At 41.2% G+C, this 7500-nt stretch overlaps 1 protein-coding gene and 1 long non-coding RNA gene across 3 annotated transcripts in view; one reads left to right on the forward strand and one right to left on the reverse strand.

The window, feature by feature from the left end:
• LOC122256970 (uncharacterized) overlaps positions 1-2272 on the forward strand; it is a 52822-nt gene extending 50550 nt beyond the window's left edge. The window contains exon 7 of the mRNA XM_086538455.1: positions 1-2272. This exon is cut by the window's left edge and continues 785 nt beyond it. The gene's annotated coding sequence lies outside the window, so the exon portion shown is untranslated.
• The window catches only part of LOC147471566 (uncharacterized), a 368440-nt gene that overhangs the window by 14712 nt on the left and 346228 nt on the right, over positions 1-7500 (reverse strand). For both annotated transcript variants that reach the window (XR_015191146.1, XR_015191145.1), the window contains exon 2: positions 7015-7102. This is a non-coding gene — a long non-coding RNA (uncharacterized LOC147471566). The remainder of the gene's footprint in view (positions 1-7014; positions 7103-7500) is intronic.

The raw sequence follows: 7500 nt of genomic DNA on the forward strand, positions 1-7500 counted from the left end.
AAGAACAGCAAAAGCCTTTTTACTTTTTTTGAATTTCGTTCTTGCTGAGCTCAATAGCAATGACACATGAACAGAAACGACATTTCTAACGTTAGTAAATTATATAAAAAATAAAGGTACGCAAATTCAGACCTATCAAAATCAGAAGTATATCCAATTCAAACACTATGTCATATAAAATCAAAGCCACGACCTATCTAAGATCACAGAACGACGTCTTGTCCAGCGAGAACATTCCTGTCCCATTCAAGGCACATAGGATGTATGCTCCGCGTCTGAAGGCAATGCCACGTCCATTCTGGGAAGTCTCGTGTTTTGTACGAGCCGTTCGATGTCTTGTCTAAATTGCGTCACGTCCAGTCAGGGAACAGCCAGCTGTTTGTTTCTGATCAGTTCGATGTCCTATCTAAGCTGCTTCATGTTCAATCAGTGAACTGTCTAGTGCTTTGTCTGAGCAGTCATGTGCCCTGTCTGCGTCGCGTCCCGTCCAATCTCAGTCGCACGCCCTATCGACGATCCCCGGTGGCCCTGCGAGGGAGGGCACGGGGAGGCACTACCTGGCACCGAGCCAATTTCCCCCCAGATACCTGACGTGGCACGGCGGAGACTTTAAAAATTCCTCCTCGGAAATTACGTCAAGCGCCTGGGGTCCGGAGTGGACGAGTCGATCCCGCCAGTTGTTTGTGACGCGAAATATATACAACATTCACGTACTTACTCCTTCGCGTGTCCAAAGGGTTTAGGAAGTGAGTAAAAATAATAATTACAGCAAAGGCAAATGCACGAAAGAAACAAGATAAATGTAATCTTAAAAAATAAAAAATAACATACAACACTGCATCTAAAGATATTCTTTCTTCACGTTATGGGCCAAACCGATCCCTGGATAGAAAAAAAAAAAAAAAAAAAAATGAATGAGAATGAAAAAGAAAGAAAAAAAGGCAAAGAGGTAGTAGGGCAGCCCCATGAACTATTACCATGCCAATTCTACATGCACGTTCTCACTCCAGACGCTGCATGACGGGGAACAAAAATTCGTGGTAATATCCTCATGCAATTACCAGTTGATAGATTATCTGGTCTTCTATATCCTGTCAGCTTTCATCTATCTCCCCCCCCTCCACCACCACCACCACCCACACATAAACCACTCTTTCCTTCTCTCCCATTTTTTGTCGTTCACGTTTCATTTTTCTTTTTTTCTTCCCTCTATTTCCTTCTCTGTCTTTATTTTTTTCTTCTCTCTCTCTCTCTCTCTCTCTCTCTCTCTCTCTCTCTCTCTCTCTCTCTCTCTCTCTCTCTCTCTCTCCTCTTTTCTCTCCCTTTCCTTCCCCCTCTCCTTCCCTTCACTCTTTTTCGACTCTCCTTCCTGCCGCCATTTTCTCCATCACTGACTCTGCCCCGTTCCAATATTTCCTCATTTTCACTCCAAGCCACGTCATCTCCTGTTTACGGGAGGGGGAGGAGGGAGGGGGGGGAGGTGTGGAGAAGGAGGAGGTGAAAGGGAGAAGAGGGAGAGGGAGGGATAAAGGGGGGAGGATGTGAAAGGCAGAGGAAGGTAGTGAAAGTGAGTGAGTGAGTGAATGAGTGAGGGAGAGAGATACAGAAATAGATAGATAAATAGATAGAGAGAGAGAGAAATCGAGTAAGAACACATGCAATCATCTCCCCTTGCCTCTTATCTCTTCGCTTCATTCCCCTCATTCACTCACCCCCCTCCTCCTCCCCCTTGCCTCATGCACCTGAGCGTTCATGATTTTCGCTTGTAATTACTTCCTTCCTCCTCTCATCATATTTCCCCTTGCGATGCTTTCCTTATCTCCTGTCCATTTCCCTTCCCCTTCTCCTTCCGCTTCCTATTCTCTTCATCCCCTTGCCTTTTCTTCTCCGTCTTCATTAACTCCTCTCCCTCCGCGCCTTATATCCGTCGATCTATCTATCTCCTCCATTCATCGTCCGTATCTATGACCAATACGCAAATCCCTTGAAAAAAGACTTTCACGATATTTCTCTTCCTTTCTGGTTCCGCGCCTCCCGTTCATGTCGCCTTGATTCCCATTCCCTTTATCCCCGTCCATCTCTCTCACGGGCGCGTCCTGATCTGCGCTTCCCTCGTTTGCATCCGTCCTCTTTCCTACCGGACCCGGCCACACACACACACACACACACACACACACACACACACACACACACACACACACACACACACACACACACACACACACACACACACACACACACACACACACACACACACACACACACACACACACGTTTGATAGGGAAAGAGAAGATATTAATCAGACTATCCACTATCAAAGGCAGAAGTTCTTCATCTGAAAACCAAAGGAGAGGGAAAGAGAAAAAAAAGGAAGAAGATTGTGAGGGAAAGGCATATTAATGACGATAGAATTTGGGAGAGAGGGAGAAGAAGAGAAGAAAAGAGGAGAGAGGAGAAACTGGAGAAAGAGAGAGAAAACACAGCCGGTAGAAAGAGAGAGCGACAGAGATAGATAGATAGAGAGAGAGAGAGAGGAGGGGGGGGGGAAGAAGAGCCGGAGGGAGATGAAGAAGTAGAGTTATAGATTAAGCCATAAAGTCTAATTTCCTTTGTCCTCGATGGCTCTATCCCGCCGATGTTTTCGAATCTCTCGCCGCAATTTTCCCAGCTCATTCGTTCAATCAGTTCCCTAACAAAGGCAGATATGTTCCTTTTCCCTCTGTTCAATATCCATTTTCTGTTCATTTCATCTCCCTTTCTGGAAGCCTTTGTTGAAGAGTATTTCCATTTCTGTCGTCTTGCCTTGTTTACGAGAATTACATCGCATTCGCCGAAAATACTGAATGTAATCTTCATTTACCAATATTTCACAATCATACAACTAATAAGACAGCACGGGCCGAATCCGAACCATTCTGACACGCAAAATAATGCATGTATTTGGATTATATTCAATACAACCTATAACGAGTCCAAATGTATGCATGTTCACGTGCGTACGTATATAAATTATATACACATTATATCTATACATGGTATAACAGCAGTAACATACATACGTAATACATATATCGAGGGGGATAGACAGAGAGAGAGAGAGAGAGAGAGAGAGAGAGAGAGAGAGAGAGGGGGAGGGGGGAGGGGGAGGAAAAGAGAGAGAGAGAGAGAGAGAGAGAGAGAGAGAGAGAGAGAGAGAGAGAGAGAGAGAGAGAGAGAGAGAGAGAGAGAGAGAGAGAGAGAGAGAGAGAGAGAGAGAGAGAGAGAGAGAGAGAGAGAGAGGACCAAAAAAGCAAAACGACATGTACACATTCGCTTATCTCCCCTCAGAGTGTCTGCAGCCCCTCGGATCGTGGGCGTGGTGAGAAAACGCACGCCCAGCACCAGCAGCACGGGCGGGTCGGGCCACCCTACCCCCACGCCTACGCCCACGCCCTCGGAGCTACTCTCGGACGACTCGCGAGCCTCGTCACCGGGAGGGTAAGCCGTGACGTACACTTATCCGTTGTGTATTATACTTAAACAGCAGTAATCGGCAATGATAAAGGATTAATAACAACAGTGCTAACAATGATTACAATAATTATTGAATATGAATAAGTCGCTTCGAACCAAAATACACAGCCACCTCTCTTAGTCGCCCACGCCCCAGAGGTCAAGCCTAACTAACCTCCCGCCCTTCCGCAGGAGGAGCAGCGACGAGGTCTCCGGGGGCAGGGGAGGCCGATGGCGCGCCGAGGGGGACAACACCGTCGTCTACGACTTCACCCGAAGCCACGCGCAGCCAGGGTGTGTCTGAGCGAAGGTCCGGTCGGGACGGCTGTGACTTCAACCTTGATCTTAAGCTGTGACAAAACAACCTGGTGGGTTTGCTGATTCGCCAGCCAGTGGCAGCCAAGAGGCGATGCGGAATTCAGTAAGCTTCCGCAGTACTATGAGAGTGAACTACATTTGCGTTCTATAATATGCGCAGTTATGCTATATCTCATACGCACGCGCGCAAATACATAAAGCAGAAAAAAATACCCAGCCACATTCATAAACACACGCATCACTGCTTCATTTACACATACAAAATTTGACTAGACAACGACCTTCCGGCCATGAACGAGCAAGTCTCCCAGCCGCTGAGCGCAGAGGTGCCAGGCTGGCGCTACACTTTGTGCAATAAGCTTCCAAACGACAATATGCCACATGCCAACCCATGCATGGCCAGTTCATATATAGCTTTACGGGCCAACGAGATACGGTATCATGATTCTATACAGCCTAGCTTAGTTCTTTTAGTATTAAGCTATTTCAGTATATATGTAAATATATATATATATATATATATATATATATATATATATATATATATATATAATATATATATATGTATATATATATATATATGTATATATATACATATATATTAAATATATATATTATATATATATATATATATATTATATAATATATATATTATATATATATATATATATATATATATATATATATATATATATATATATAATATACCATATATATTATATATATATATATATATATATATATATATATATATTATATATATGAGATTATCGGCGGTTATAATACTGGTTGCCATTTATTTTGTGATACACATTTGTATTTGTAGTAGAATTTTATATAATATAATGTATTTCCCTATGTAAATAGTTGATTCCACATACGTAGCAGTAGCCTGACATGACAAAGGCTCATAGTCACGGCCAGTGAAGTTGTACATTGTTACACGGCCGTCGAGGGTGACCAAGCAGCGACGAGCGGGCAAGCAGGTCAAGCAGCATAAGCCCAGGCAGATACGTCACTGCTTCAGCATCAGCGTCATACTTCCTATTCGCTGCAGTCACCTGATTACCTGAGGCATGAACCCAAATTGTAAAGTGTTTCCAATTACTTTTTATTTCACTTCTTGAAAACTAAATAAAGAAATGCACTTGACCAAAAGATAATATGTTGGTGGGATAAAGAAAACGATATAAACAGATCTGTTGGCTTTTTTAAAATCTTTATCATATCAATAACCATGCGACACAGAATCACTTAGGAAAGGTTAACAAATACGAACTATGAAGGTCACGAACAGGAAAGGTCACGGAACCGCGAATATGACCTTAGTGTATAAACAAACCTAGAATTACGAATAAAATAACAAAAGTTACCAATCTTTTATTTCCCCAATTGAAAAAGAGCACTTACCACTTACTTACCTACGTAATCAAAATACCCTGTAATTTACCTCAAGTAAAAAAAAAATAATAATAATAATAAATAAATTTATATATATATATATATATATATATATATATATATATATATATATATATATATATATATAAACACAAACAAGGCTGTACCCATAACACAATCTTATGCATGACTGAAATAAACTAGAAGGATATAGAAATGACAAGAATAAACATTTCAAACAAAGCTTAGTACTTAGTATAAACTTATATATTAATCTCTTTTTATAAATATTGATACAGCTGCACCGATACTAACCCGAAGACTATTTAGATTGGAGCCATTATGATTCTTTACATAAATCTTTATAGAAATATTTGGTTAACTAATAAATTACATGAGAATCATACCTGCATATTATTAAAATGACTGAATCTTACCTTATATATTGTTATAAACTCACTGGATCTTGTCCTGTATGTATCAATGGAATAAAATTCATAAAGTACTCATAAACTACTCAGGATCAGTTTCAAAAATCACTTCAAGCAAATTCCTGGAAACGCAAATTTCGTTCAGTTAGGTACCTATATCTATTACACTTTAATTCAGTCCAGATACAGTGAGCAGGAGTCCAACATTTCAAAGAGATGTTATCCATTCTGTAACTAATGGTTCTGGATTTAAATCTGTAGGGGATTTATACATTTGGACTTATATGTGATTGATATAAGTAAATTACTAATATTATACGAGATGAAAAGAATGTAATGTTGAGTAGAAACTATAATGTAACTCTGAATTAAAGACGCATATGCGTATGATTCTCAATTACACAACACTGATAAACACACACGTGCCCTCGGTAAACAGACAGACAGGGAGAGATAGAACAACCCATTGCTAGGGCAACCACATGGATAATTATTGTAACTTTAGACTGGGAATATAGAGGCAAAACGAACCAACGTATTGATTTTAAAACCTTAGGAAAAGGACAAACAGAATCTAGCTTCAGGCAACAGTGCTGTGCGAAAGAAGACGTAGTGATTTATCGAAGGCCACAGAGACACAAAAATGAAAATAAGTATTATTCTTATATAGTTCGTCCCAAAGTATATTGCTTTAAATTCCCTTTCACATTCAGACGAAGACAAAATCGCACCAATTTCATACCACGGTCTACATGTCATCATCATCAAATATTCTCTTCCCATTCTCAATTCCCTCCCTCCTTCGCTCTCCCCTCGCCCTCTCCCACTCCCCTTCCCTCCTTCCTTTTATTCATCGCCTGAGAAAAAAAAAATCGCTCATAATTCTGGTGGTTATTATGATAGAGGGACCAAAAGAATATCCGAATACCCACTTTTAGTACATACTAAAAAAAAAGAAAAGATGCCCTTTTGTCTGTTTGATCTTTCGCAGAGGTCGTTAACCGAAATAAAGTTTCAATGGATAGCTCCTGTAGATAAAAGACAGTAATTACACTGCAACGAGGGTTCTGCCTGCTGTGACATGGCCAATTTCGCACTGCTGAATGACGCGTTTCCGAACTTCAGTTACATTTAAGCGAGGGACTTTTGCAATCCAGTAAGTTTTCTGTCCTGCCAACAGTAATCTAAAGACACAGGAGGGGTAGCAGTTTGGAGACTTCCTATACTATAATAGGAGGTTTATTACACTCTAGAATTTATAAAGTGCCCAAGTTCCCTACAATATCCTAATCTAACGAGAGGAGATATTCAGGATTCCTGCGCAGGATACCCTGGGAATCTTCTTTACAACAGAGGACCACTGTAGCTCACCTGGTTGTGACGAGGTGTCGGCGGGGGCTGAGGAGCACCATCTTCTGCTGCGGGAGGCACACGGCAGGGCGGCACTGACGGGGGGCACCTGTAAGGACAACCTTCGCTTTAGCAGGTGCTCTCGTCAAGCTTTAGGTTACCATCACTATTGACATAATTAACATCATCACGATCGCCAGCAATACTACCACGATCATCGTTATAATATACTTATCATAATCATCATAAACATCAATTATATTACATCATCAATTATATAATTTCAGTACTTATGGCAATCATCAGATAAAATGATATTCAGTAAACAAATAAATAAAAGTAAGGGCTATAAAAGATGCACGAAGGCCAATGTCCGGCCCAGCCTTCTTCTTGTTAAAAAAGGTCAACTTAGAAGGAAACAGACGAAAAGAGACCTCCGAGACCTTGCTGCCGGTTTCTTTAAGACCGCAACACCAAGGAACGTCCATAAAGTTCAGGAACACGCAC

Source organism: Penaeus japonicus, unplaced genomic scaffold (genome assembly GCF_977035675.1).
Source record: "Penaeus japonicus unplaced genomic scaffold, GWHDUDI00000001_assembly GWHDUDI00000007, whole genome shotgun sequence".
In the NCBI taxonomy this organism is placed as follows: Eukaryota; Metazoa; Arthropoda; class Malacostraca; order Decapoda; family Penaeidae; genus Penaeus; species Penaeus japonicus.